Raw genomic sequence first — 13273 nt, 5'->3', positions numbered from 1 at the left:
AAGAAAATGATAAAAAATTCAAAAAATAAAATTCTTCGAGATGTAGTTATATTACTACATCTACTAGTTAGGAAAATTAAAAAACTTAAATTTGGACATGTTTTGCAAAAAAAGTGTTATGAAAAAGTAAAACGGCTATAACTTTTGCATACGATGTCGGAAAAAACATATAATATATCAAAATGTTCAGCACGAAAATCCGCATCCAATTTTGACTGCCTACGGCCTGCTTGCAAATTTTTAGAATCCTCAAATTCTAAAAGGAAAAAAAGATATGCTCAAATTTCAGTTTTTTTGAATTTTGGTCAATCTGTGGTCAAACTACTTATTCAAGAAATATTAGTGTTACTAAATAATTATTCAAGAATATTAGTGTTACTAAATAATTATTTTAGTTTTTTGAATTTTGGTCAAATCTGGTCAAACTATGGTCAAATTATGGTCAAACTATGGTCAAACTACTTATTCAAGAAATATTAGTGTTAGTAAATAATTACTGTTTTTTAGAATAATAGTTTCAAACTCAAACGGTGAAACATGTGACCTAATGCTCAAGCTAAACTCCTGAGGGTTAATAGGATTGACAGCTTACATTTGTCAGGAAAACAACAAGTGCAGACTTGGAAAGTAGGGGGAATAGAACTCCGAAGTTAAGCGTGCTCAGGATGGGTGACCGGCCGGGAAGTTAGACGATTTGGAATGAGTAATCCACACTTGAGCAGTTAAGAGGGGTGATTAGAGACTAAATCATCAAACAATTCAGAAAATTGAAAATAAAAAAAAATTCCCCAAAATTTTCAAAAAGAAAACCTTTAGTACCGGTTGGTGTTACCAACCGGTACTAAAGGTCCCCCATACCATGGCGCGAGCTCACGCCACATGGTGGGCCTTTAGTGGCGGTTCGTGCCGAACCAATACTAAACGGGGGGGCTTTAGTCTCCACTCTTTAGTGCCGGTTGCAGAACTGGCACTAAAGGCCCTTACGAACCGGTAATAAAGCTCCATTTTCTACTAGTGATATCCATAAAATCTACCCATACATTGATTCACACACCTCTATTACTACTTTATATCTAAACAAATTTAAAATAAAAAAATTCAAACAACTTGATGAACTAGGGTCCACCTAGTACCAAATAATGCATCAAAACTATATGATTTGACAAAAACTATTTGGAGGGATTGAAAGGCCTACCTTCCTCTTTGTTTTAAATCCAAGTCCGAGAAAACGGTGCCCAAACGGAGGAGATCCAAGGGGGGAGTGGAGGGGGAGAGGGAGGAGTATCCTCTCTATTTCGGGACGAACAAACAAGATGAACTCGAGTGAATTGGTGAGTGAGTGACCCACAAGCCATCGCGTCAGCCACTTAACTCTCGAAGGCTTACCAACATCGATCCTGGTGGTAGGGTATAATTGCCTACCGCCAGGGAGTTTGGCGGTAGGCACTCATCCACGTCAGTACGGCCTAACGACACCGTCTACGTTGACCAGCATCCTACCGCCAAGGTTCCTGGTAGCAGGCAGTTATACCCTACTGCCAAGGATGATGTCGGTAGGAAAAAGGTTAGATCATGAATGTTTTTGAAACCATGGTCAGATCATGCTAAAGGTTGTCAAAAGGGTCAAAAAAGTTATTTCAGCCGCTTCAGCAACATAGCGCTTGAGGATGGTGACACCACCACTGCGCCCAATCATGAGGCAATACATGCACTTCCGGTGTATTTCTGTCAATCATGGACCCAAAGACTGAAACAAGATTTTTGGTGTATTAGTTTTGTGAATTGTTTTCCCTCATATGTTAACTAGTTCAGGGATTGGATAAAAATTCATGGTAAGCTTTTTTCATTCCATATATTCGAATGATAAAATCCAGCAGAAATCTGTAAGATCTGTATTTCTTTCGAGACAAAAAATTAAGGCAGATTTACCCAGGACAACAAATCATCTCAAGGAACTTAGCCAACCCGAATCCACAGGTACATAATTGCATCACAGACAAATAACCTAGATCCATTAATACATAATCACATCACATAACATTAGCCCTAGAATCCATTAACATAGAATTGCATCGCTGAAGATAAAGCTCATACATCTTTTCTACCAGCAAAATTGTACAAGCGATAATTCAATAAAGGATTATTATACCTGTTGCTTTGGGTCTGGGATGGTCTCCAGAGTGGGCCATCGGGGCCTCTTATTGGACCGTACTGAATCATCAGAGGATGAGTAAATGTCGTGCACCTTCTCCTTCCCGTTGCTCCCCTGCGTCGCCATCTTCCTCTACAACCCCAACCAAAATTGTCAGTACTACTATCTAATACGTACTACCCAAACCAACCATTAAAGACAATACAGATTGTCAATCTGAGCAAAAAGCTTCCACGAGAACAGAGTAAATAGCATAAAACTACTAGTTTACAGGCTAGGGTTCCAAAAAACTACCACTTTTTAATTTTTCTCAGAAAGCTACCAGTCGCGCGGTTCGCTGTTTCAAAAAGCCCAAAACGCCCGTGACTAGCGATTGAACCATTTTTCTGACTGTCCGGGCCCACATGTCAGGCCACCTGGCCACGCACGCTCACGGCGCGACCGTTGACGGCCGTTAGCCCGTGCGGTCTGGTCGGAACGAAAGGAGCTGGTCGGGCCGCACTCTCTCTCAGTCTCCCCCTCCTCTCTCCTCTCCCCCGCTGTGACCTAGGTTGGCGATGGCGGCGGCGCAGCCAAATGCCGTCGACGGCGAGCTATTGAGCCAAGGCGTCACCAGCCAGGAGGGCGGTGGACATCCAGAGGTGGCCCCAGGGCGAGGTAGATCGAGCTTCCCGGCGCAGCGGTTGCAGCAACCATCACCGCCCGCGGCTGCGGTCGATCCGGCGTGCTCAGATCTGGCAGTCCGCGCGGCTAGGGCAGTGGCGAAGTCCATCCACGCGGATCCATAAGGCGGCCACACTTGGGCTTCATCCTTTGGTGGAGTGAGGTAAGAAATTTATGGCACTTCATACCTTTAGTTCAAATTACAAATTTCTGGGTCCTTTAGTTCAGTTTAGAACTAGGGTTAGTAATTGTTTGTTCTTGGCATGGTACATTGTTTTATTGGTTAAGTCAGTTCAGAAGAAAGTGCATTTGGTTAGTTCATTTGGTCAGTGCATTCACTGTAATTAGAAGAAAGTTCATTAATGTTCAGTACATTTGGTCATTGTTTAAAGTTTTAGTGAGTTAAAAATTAATTGTTTGTCAATTTAATCCTACAGCTTAGATGATGAGATTTGGTACATGAGGCTACATTTTCAAGGAACAAATAACATGGAGAGAAAGTATTCAGTTTCTTCAGACATTAGTTATCTGACCATATTAGCATTGGCTGAGTTGGAGGGTTATGGAATGGATGCTTGTCTGACTTATGTAAAGGAAGAGGGAAAGGGCTTGGAGGGGGTGGAGGTCCTGGATAGTGAGGAGGCATTAGAGGACATGCTTGACTGGTTTGTTGATAAGAATATCCTGAACATCACTGTCAGAAAGCCTACTGATCCAAGCCCAGCAGATGTTAACATGGATCACATCATGCTTGAGGAGCAGATCCCCATTGATCATGTTGGTGAACCTGTTGTTTATAGTGTTTCCCAACAAGGTGTCCTGTATCCACTCCCTAATGCAACTTTGGCACCAGCAATCCCTGGGGAGCCCTATCTTAACACACAAGAGAGTTGTAATTTCAATAAGGGGAAAAATGTTGTGGAAGAAGAAGAAGATGTAGAAGTAGAACATGATGAAGATGAAGATGAGATGGACAAATCCTCTTCAGATTTTGAGTTTTTTAGGGGTGATTACAAAGGGCAGAATATATCATACAAGGCTTGGTGTAGGGGTGAAGATGAGGCAGGCACAGGGACAGCCATAAGACTAGGGGAGAGGAAGAACCTGCAGATCACTATTGTGGAGCAAACTCAGAACCTTCTGAGTTTTGGGAGGAAGACCAAATCCTTTCTGAACATGAAGAACCCTCAGTTGTACCAGAGAAAGGAGCAAAGAAGCTTAATCCTGTCAGAAATCCAGGCCCAACTAGCAAGTCACACAGTGAGCCTGAACACACCAAATATGAAGATTTGGTGCCTGAACCTGATGAATACTGCTTTCCAGGTGATTTTGGTCTTAGTGATGAAGAAGAAGTTCCAAGGTTGCCTTCTAGTAGGAAGAGAAGGTTGAAGAAGAGGAAGGAGAGGAGGTGGTATGATCCATCAGTCCCTGATGCACATGAGCAGTTTGCATTGCATTTGTGCTTCCTAAATGTTCTAGAGTTCAGAGAAGCACTAAGAAATTTCCATGTCAGGACACTTAGGAATTTTGAGTATCACAGAAATGAACCAACTAGGGTTATTGCTTGGTGCTCTGATAGAAAGCAAGGTTGTCAGTTTTATATAGTGGCCTCTAGAATAGCAAATGAGTCTACTTTCAGCATCAAGAAGATGAATTTGGATCACACTTGTGGAGCAAGTGGAGAGAGCACCAAAGTTACAGTAAACTGGGTTGCCAAGGTTTGTGAGGATACCATAAGATCAAACCACGGAGCTGGTGTTGAGACAATTATGTCATACACAAAGAAAACATTTGGTGTTCATGTGCCTAAAAGCCTGGCATATAGGGCAAGGAGGCAAGCAGTTGAAGTTGTGCAAGGAGATCACAGACTCCAATATCATAGACTAAGGGACTATCTACAGTGTGTGTTAGATACTAATCCAGGTAGTAGATGCATAGTGACAACCAAAGAGGACCTAGAAAATCCAGCTCCTACCCCCAGGTTCCACTACATGTTCTACTGCCTTTTTGCATGCAAAGAGGGCTTTCTCAATGGATGCAGGCCATTTATAGGTACATGATCCTTACACATATATCTAAGATGGTTGCATTCATATTATTTACAACTAATGCGATCATATTTTCAGGTTTAGATGGTTGCTTCATCAAGCTCAGCACTGGACAGCAAATATTGGCAGCTACTGGCAGGGATGGGAACAACAACATCTTCCCCATTGCATTTGGTGTTGTTGACAAGGAAGACACAGACAACTGGACATGGTTTCTCACACAGCTGAGAACTGTTATTGGAAGTGGGAATAAGTTTGGCAAGTACACAATTATGTCTGACAGGCAAAAGGTATGTGCTCCAGTACTCATGACAACCACACTTTAAACTTACCATCATACTTATCCATCATTCTAAGCCATCATTAATTCATAATTAACAGGGATTGTTGAATGCAATCAATGATGTATTCCCTGACTCCCCACAGAGGTTCTGTCTTAGACATATATATGCCAACTTTCAATCTGCTGGTTTTAGAGGGGAGGAACTCAAGAAACACTTAGATCAGGCTGCCTATTCCTTCACTAAGAGTGGTCATGAAAAAGGGATGGAAAATTTGAAGAAAGAAAGTTTTGAAGCTTGGCAGTGGTTGTCACAGATACCAGACCATACACGGGCAAGATAAAATGGATATTGTTTGTAAAACTGACCTGGTTGTTAACAACCTCAGTGAAGTCTTCAACATAATGATATTGGATGTTAGGAACAAGCCAATCAGGACTATGCTGGAGGGCATAAGAACAAAGTTAATGATCAAGTTTCAGAAAACCAGAGAGAAAACAAAGTCATGTAGATGAGAGATCACACCAACCTACTCAGAAATTTTAGAAGAAGGCAAGAAGTGGGCTAAGTATTGTGATGCATACATGGCAGGTCCAGGCATCTGGCAGGTGACTAGTAGCTCTGAGAACACATATTGTGTTAACTTGAACAACCATACATGTGACTGTAGGTGGTGGGACATTACTGCTATGCCTTGCAGTCATTCCATTGCTGCAATGCAGAAAGTGAAGCTACATCCTGAAGACTTTGTCAATGACTTTTTCAAAAAGCCCATGTACTGTGAAACATACAAGCATATAATTTTCCCAGTTCCAGGACCTGACCACTAGCCTCATACACCTGGACATGACATATCTCCACCAGTGTTCAAAGAAAAGAAGGGCAAAAAGCAAACTGCTAGGAGGAAAGGTGTATTTAAGGTGCCAGCAAAAAAGGATACCTCAAGAATTGGTACTGTCACATGTAGCAACTGCAAGAAGCAAGGGCATATGTTCAGCAACTGTGGTGACCCATTGAAGCCTAAGTTTCAGATGAGGATGAACAAGCACCAGGTCATTTGAGGCCATGTCTAATTTCATTGTCTCTTTTCATTGTTCATTTTCTTACAATGTTTCTTAATTGTATAGGAAAATAGAGCAAATTACTCTCAAGCTGGTTCTTCTGTGGCCACAAATGCTCAGAGGCCTCCAAGAGTACCTGCTGCTACTGCACCTGAAGCAAGACCAGCTATAGCAAGAGCTACACCTTCTGCACCTTCACCAGCTCCAGTTGCTACTTCTAGGGAAAGAAAAAGGGCTGCTTCAACTATTCCAGCAGCTACAGCACAAGCACAACCAGCTAAGAGGAGCAGGACTAACACTTCTTCTCCTGCTAAGAACACCAGATCATCTACATCTTCTCCAGCAAAGAACACCAAATCTTCAAGTGCCCAGAGAAGAACTTTCATTGCACCAAGGCAATCAAATTCAACTGTTGTCCAGGAGGGGTCAAAGAGGATCAGGAAGCCAAGTGGGAGGCTGAAAGACTATTTTTATGCAAGTGGTAACTAGCTCTTGGATTTGGGTAACTTGAGTTCATTTGGCATGGTTCTGTTTGTTGAACTACCATGGTTTGTAACTTGAGCACTTGGATGGATTTGGGTCTACTATGGTCTGTAATAACTACTATGGTTTGTAACTTTATTTTGTTTCAGAGATATTCAGTCAGTTGAACTACCATGGTTTGTAATAACTACTATGCAGTCTGTTCATTCAGACAAAGATTCCTGTTTTGATCCAGTTAGTACATTTCAGTGAGTGTATCTTCTGTCAGTGAATTCAGTCAGTACATTTCAGTGAGTGTATCTTCTGTCAGTGAATTCAGTCAGTACATTTCATTGAGAGTAGCATAAATTCATTGAGAGTAGCATCAATACATAGATACATTGGTTCAGAGTAGCATCAAACACCAGTTATCACATAGAATAGAGTAGATCTTACATAGTACACCAACATAGAAAGATAGATAGATAGGTATATAGATGAGATTGACATATCAGTCATAGCGCTCGAAGAAACAGACCCACTTGGCCCTAGTTGCTGGATGAGGAGCCATGAATGCCCTCATCCTTGCCCACCTAATGATCTCCATGAATGACCTTCCCCTGCCACCAGTGAAAACCAGCTCCAGTTCTTCGTCATTGCACTTCTCCAGTACCTTGTCGGAGAGTCGGCGGTTGAACTCCTCTTGCTGCTCATCCTGGGCCGCCTCTAGTGCCCTCTGCCTGCGCCTCCTCCTCCTTTGTGCTGCTGCTGCTGTCCTAACCTCCACAGCCTCCCCTCCTCCTCTGTGACATCTCCCATGTCAGGATCCATCTGTAGGGTTTCTTTTGGGTGGCGGCTGGTGGAGTGACTGGGAAATGGTGGGGGTGGGGAGGGGTTTATATTGACAGATGGATGGGGTTGGGTTTAGTAGGCCTAGGGTTGCATTTGGTCAGAGAATAGTGGGCCACTAAGCCCAATTACCCATAGAAATAATATATGTAGGCTAACAAATAACATCTAAAAGATAGTAGATCAAGTTGAACACTTAATAGCATACAAGATCCATTTCCACAACTTAGTAGCATAAGAGATCTATTTTCCACTACTTAATAGCATAGGAGATCCATTACAACACTTAATAGCATAGGTGATCCATTACAACTTAACAACATAGTAAATAAGGTTCTTACACTAGGTTAAACTTCACATTCCCCCAAAATGTACACCCATAATCACTTGCAGTCATGCCAGGCCACATCCTTATATAAAGGCCTTTGGATGTACTTACTTCACCATCATATCAAAGCCACTTCAAGACTCAAGGATGGCCTTGATTTGCTCTAACTTCTCCTTGCCGCCATACCCTTCTTTCAGCAGCTCAGCAACAACAAGCTCAAGCTTTGCCTTCTCCTTCTTAAGAACATCTTTGTCCCCTTGAACATCCTTCATAGCCTTCCTGGTGTTCCTGATGATATCAGCTTGGCTCTGCAAAATTCACCTATGCTCTTTTGCAAGTTTGAGCTTTTCCATCTGCACCTCCAACATAGCTTTCTCCTCTAGCTCCTTCTTCTTCTTCTCAAGTTCTTCCTCCTCCACTTGTTTCTGGTGCACCTTCTTGTCCACCCTACCATCCTGCCAATCAAACATCTTGGATACATCATCAATAAGCTTGGTGTACTCAATGCAAAGCTTGTCATTTTCAGTCCTAAGCTTGGCCAACTCCCTTTCATGTTCACTCTTAAGCCTGGCCAACTCCTTCTCAAACTTCTCCTTGTCCTGTACCCTTCCAAAGTTCTTCTCATGGAACATCTCCCATAGCTTGCACAAACATCTCTGAAGAACAGTTGGCCAAGGCCCATCAACCCACTCTACAACACCACAATTCACACCATTTTCCTGCATTTATAAATGTGATAAGTTATTACAAATGGACTATGAGCTTATTTCAGTTCCATGATTAACTTGTATAGACTTGATAATTTCTAACAATGAATAACATAAATGAGATATGATAAGTTATTACAATGCCATGATTTAGTTTCCAAAGTAACAAAAATACATAGCAGAAAAATGTTTATTGGCATCATATCAAACAAAGTGCTGCATCATATCAATCATCAGTGACCATACATAGCAGAAAAGTTTATTGGCATCTAACCTGGACTGGGCAGCCATAAAAACGCCTTCTTGTTAAAGGCCCTTCAAAAGCAACACGCTTAATAGGCCTCATTTGATGCAGAATGCACTTGGGATGAGCAAGCTCAAGTTGGCCACAAAAAAGGGGCTCCACAGTGGTGTATGGTTCATCCTGCAACCAAAATAACAGCAAACACTAGTTTCAATCTGCACTCAACCCCAGAATATACTTGCACGCTTCATTAAACATGAACACTAAAAAAATCCCCACCTCAGCATGAACCCTAACACTGTACTAAGATGAACCGTAGCTTACATCAATCCTACAATCAAACCCCAGCCTCACTATTGAACAAGAATCCTACAACAGCAACACTACACTTAGCAAGATCCATGGCGGTAGCCTAGGCCTACTAGCACCTAACCCTAACCCTAGGTGGCAAAGAACTTACCATAAGTCCCATGTCCATGCTGACGACCTCGCACTCCTCCTCCGAGCTAGTTTCCTCGTCGTTCCAGGAAGGCATGGCGGCAAGGAGGTCAACGGCGACCCACCTCAAAGACGGCGAGCGGCGGCGAGATCGTACTGGAGCAGGGGAGTGAGAGCAGGGGAGTGAGCGAGCAGGGAGAGAGTGAGCGAGCAGGTGCACCCGACCCACCGAGGGGGTTTATTTACCCCAGTTCCGACCGGGCCGGTCGGCTAATGACCATCAACGGCCGCGTCGTGAGTGCACTTGGCCAGGTGGCCTAACATGTGGGTCCGGGCGGTCAGAAAAACGGTTCAATCGCTAGACACGGGCGTTTTGGGCTTTTTGAAACAGCGTACCGCGCGACTGGTAGCTTTCTGAGAAAAATTAAGAAGTGGTAGTTTTTTGGAACCCTAGCCTATAAACTAGTAGTTTTATGCTATTTACTCACGAGAACAAGAAAGAGAACAACTCGAGCAGAGGAGAGGAGGGATGACGAGAATCCGGGAATGTCTGGTAGGGAACTTACTGCCTAGCACTTCCTTTTAAAAGTCCCAAAAGACTCGTGTTTCTATCCCTGCCTCTTGGAATTCATGCTTCACCGCCAGCTAGATACATTTTCTTCTAAATTTGTTCTCATCCGTGTTTCTTTTTTGCATATAGATTAGTACAAATCTTGTAAAACACACATGCGTTAGGATTACATTTATGGTAGATTTTAATTTCTTGGCTGGAATTATCAATGGCTAGCTACCTCCACAAAACAGCCCGATCCATGACTTGGACTGTAATAACAAGTTGGCTATCTATGGTAGAAGTATCCATTACTTAGAAGTATACGTTCTATAAAGAATTGGATACATGTACCTAGTAAAGATATTTTGTCCACGTAACAAATCAGGGTGTTGTGTAGAAGTAGCTATTGATAAATCCAGGCAAGAAATAAAAGCTTACTAGAAGTTACAACACTACTAATCTATACGAAAATGAGACACACACATGCAAGTAAATTTGGAAGGAAATACATCTCACTCTAGCGGTGATGAATTCATAGTCAAGAATAGAAAGATGAGAATTATGGGACTTTAAAAGGAGATGCTAGGCGGCAAGTTTCTCACTGGGCATTGCCGAATTATCCTGGTTAGCCCTCCTCTCCTTTGCCCAAGTTGTTGTCTTCTGTGGGGCAGAACCTACGCTTTCTGTTCAGGTTGCCATTTTGTCTCCTCTTTTTGTTTGCTTTGGCAGTGCATAGTAGTAGTAGTAACAAGTTCGGTTGGAGTTGATGCAGGATCCTCGTTTCTTGGTCGAAACTCTAGTAGATGGCTACCCAGTAGAACAAGGAAAGTAGAAGATGCGCTGTACGGATTCGCTATTCGAGGATTTAGTACGGTCCTACATGAGGCCCCTGCAGCCAGCTCCAGAGCAGGTATAAGTATAATGCTTTATCAGATTGTGGTTGTAAGATTCTGCTTAAAGATAAGCTATATGGGATTTATCTTCTTCGATGCAGTTCCGTGTTAATGGATTCTAGGGTTAGTTTTTCTTTGATATGATTGTGAATTAATGGATTAATATAGGACTAGGTTGTCTCTATGATGCGATTCTACATCAATACCTTCCAGTTGGGCTACATTTCTAGTGAGGATTATCTGTTATTCTTGGTAAATCTTCCTTAATTTCTTTCTCTGCACTACAAATCTTACATATTTAATTTTATGATTCAGCTACGTGGAATGCAAAAAAGGCTTACCATGAATTGTCATCTATTTCCTGAACTTGTTAACATTTTGAAGGAAAATAATTAGCAGAAAAAATAGATAAAAATCTTGTGTTGTATACATGCATTTCATACTTTGGCTCCAACTCTGCCCTTTTCTTTCAAGTTATGATGGCCTTGCTATTTCGAATATGTCATGCAAGAAAAATGATAGACCTCACCTGTACAACTATCTAAGACTCTTCAGTTTTGCAGAATGCACATGGTTCCTTGAAAATTAGGGATAGAACGGGATGGGAACATGGTATCATGATTGACGGAAGCAGATGGTGGAAAATGTAGGTACTGCTAAATGGTTGGGCGCAGCGGTGGTGTCACCAGCCTCAAGCACCATGTTGCTAGTGGCAGTGGCAGGTTAAGGGCGTGCCCATATACTCCCAAAGATGTCTACAATGAGATGAAATGTTTGTCGGATAGTACGAGGCAGAAACCATGAAAGCGGACCACACGAAAAGGGGCTGTTGTGCAACCGGCTATGGACACAACCTCTGAGTCCAAGAACTCCGTACCTGGCCATAGCCGGCTGCACAACAGCCCCTTTTTGTCTGGTCTGCTTACGTGGTTTCCGCCTCGTACTGTCTAACAAATGTTTCATCTCATTGGAAACATCTTTGGAAGGAGACGGGCACGCCCTTAGACTGCTACTGCCACCGGCAACATGGTGCTTGAGGCTGGTGACACCACCGCTACACCCAATCATGTAGCAGTACCTACACCTCCATCATCTGCTTCCGTCAATCATGAACCATGTTCCCATCCCGTCCTATCCCTAATTTTCAAGGAACCATGTGCATTCTGCAAAACTGAAGAGTGTTAGATAGTTGTGTAGGTGAGGTCTGTCATATTTTTGCATTACATATTCGAAATAGCAAGGCCATGATAACTTGAAAGGAAAGGGTAGAGTTGGAGCCAAAGTATGAAGTGCATACAACACAAGATTTTTATCTATTTTTCTGGTAATTATTTCCCTTAAAAATGTTAACAAGTTTAGGAAATAGATGACGATTCATGGTAATCCTTTTTTGCATTCCACGAAGCTGAATCATAACTAGCATAAATATGTAAGATTTGTAGTCCAGAGAAAGAAATTTAGCCAGATATACTATGAACAACAGATCATCCTCACAAGAAATTTAGCCCAACTCTAATGCATTGGTGTAGAATCGCATCACAGAGACAGGTCCTATGGTAATCCATTAATACGCAATCATATCATAGGAAAACTATCTCTAGAATCCATTAACATGGAACTGCATCGAAGAAGATAAATCCCATACAGCTTATCTACCACCAGAGTCCTACAATCACAACCTAATATAGTATTATACTTATACCTGCTCTGGAGCATGCTGCCCGGGCCTCTTGTAGGATCGTACTGAATCCATGAACAACGAATCCCAGTAGTGCATCTTCTCCTTCCCCTTGTTCTGCTGGGCAGCCATCTACCAGAGTTTTGACCAAGAAACGAGGATTCTGCATCAACTCCAACCAAACTTGTTACTACTGCTACTAGTATCCACTGCCCAACCAAACAAAAAGAGGAGACAAAATGGCAACCTGAAAAAAAAGCGTCAATTCTGCCCCCCCGGAAGACAACAACTTAGGCAATGCCCGGTGAGAAACTTGCCACCTAGAAACTCCTTTTAAAGTCCCAGAATTCTCGTATTTCTGTTCTTGACTATGAATTCATCACCGCTAGAGCAAGATGTATTTTGTTCTAAATTTACTTGCGATTGTGTGATTCTTTTTCGTATAGATTAGCAGTATTGTAACTTATGGTAAGCTTTTATTTCTTGGCTGGAATTATCAACAACTACTTGTATAGAACACCTTGATTCGTCACGTGGACAAATTATCTTTGCTAGGTACATGTATCCAATTCTCTAAGGAATGGATACTTATGCATAATGGGTACTTATACAATAGATAGACAACTTGTTATTACAGTCCACATCATGGATCAGGATATTTTGTAGAGGTAGCTAGCCATTGGTAATTCCTGCCAAGAAATTAAAATTTACCATAAATGTAATCCTAACACATGTGTGGTTTACAAGATTTCTGCTAATCTATATGGAAAAAAGAAACTTGGATGAGAACGAATTTAGAAGAAAATGTATCTAGCCAGTGATGCATGAATTCTCAGAGGCAAGGATAGAAACACGAGTCTTTTGGGACTTTTAAGTGGAGGTTCTAGGTAGTAAGTTCCTAACCAGACATTCCCAG

Source organism: Triticum aestivum, chromosome 3A (assembly GCF_018294505.1).
Source record: "Triticum aestivum cultivar Chinese Spring chromosome 3A, IWGSC CS RefSeq v2.1, whole genome shotgun sequence".
Taxonomy (NCBI): domain Eukaryota; kingdom Viridiplantae; phylum Streptophyta; class Magnoliopsida; order Poales; family Poaceae; genus Triticum; species Triticum aestivum.
Note: the sequence above shows the minus strand (reverse complement) of the source record.